Here is a 1,166-nt window from a genome sequence, read left to right on the forward strand (position 1 = left end):
GTCTGAAGACAGCTACAGTGTACTTACATATAATAATAAATAAATCTTTAAAAAAAAAAAGAATGCATATGAAGTAATTTCTAGGATATTTTCTTTGAAAATAATAGAAATTAAATATGTCCAATCTTATAGTAAACCTCTTGTTTAAGAAACACACAGAAATTTATATAATATACATGTTACATATAGCTTATATATCACAAATAAATATATACACCATATAATCTGTACTTCTGTAAATATACAAAGTTACAGTATTGTTTGAATCCTTTCTGTCATGGTGATAAAAAAAAGAAGCATACCAAAAGAAGCACAAGGAAAGAAAGTGCTTATTCAATTTACAGGCTACAGTCCATCATAGAAGTCAAATAGCAACTTGAAGCAAAAACCAGAGAGAAACATGGCTTACTGAGTTTCTCAGTAACTTATATTTAGCTAACTTTGTAATGCACCCTAGTATCACCTGCCTAGGGATGACACTGCTCACAATATGCTGGGCCCTCCTACATCAAAAAGGATCAAGGAAACCCAGTCCCCACAGGCATGCTTACACATGTCAACTTGATGAAGACAGTTCCTCAGTTGAGGTCACTATTCACAGATGAATCTAAGCTGAATGAGATGGCAATTAAGGCAATTCATGACAAATATATATTAGCATTTGTATATTGTAATTCTTACAAAGAAATAAAGGCTAGCAATTACTTAACACCTTGTTTATCAGGAAAGATAAAGTAGTGGTAACAATATAGTATATGGAAGGAAGTATCAATTCTCTGAATACCATTTTCACCCTTATCTTTAAGCTATAGTACATTAAAATACAAACTTAAACCACTAAGAAATGGAGAAAATATGGAAAACAATATATGAACTTAATCACATATTAAATTCAAAGCACAGCCATAAGAAAAAGAAACTACTAAAGTACATTTTGCACTGTACTCTTATTACATACTACCATTAGAAATCTTAAAATTAGAAGTAGGTGGATCTCTGAGTTCAAGGTCAGCCTGGTCTACAGAGCAAAATCCAGGATACTCAGGGTTACACACAGAAAAGAAAACCTGTCTCCAAACAAAACAAAGCAGAGCAGAGCAGAGCAGCACAGAGCAGAGCAGTGCAGAGCAGGGCAGAGCAGAGCAGAGCAGAGCAGAGCAGAGCAG

General features: G+C 33.9%; 1 long non-coding RNA gene across 1 annotated transcript in view; it reads right to left on the reverse strand.

Moving 5' to 3' along the window:
• Positions 1-311: 311 nt before the first annotated feature.
• Positions 312-1,166, reverse strand: part of LOC110332871 — a 43,880-nt gene continuing 43,025 nt past the window's right edge. The window contains exon 7 of the long non-coding RNA XR_002381048.1: positions 312-612. This is a non-coding gene — a long non-coding RNA (uncharacterized LOC110332871). The remainder of the gene's footprint in view (positions 613-1,166) is intronic.

Source organism: Mus pahari, chromosome 15, assembly GCF_900095145.1.
Source record: "Mus pahari chromosome 15, PAHARI_EIJ_v1.1, whole genome shotgun sequence".
In the NCBI taxonomy this organism is placed as follows: Eukaryota; Metazoa; Chordata; class Mammalia; order Rodentia; family Muridae; genus Mus; species Mus pahari.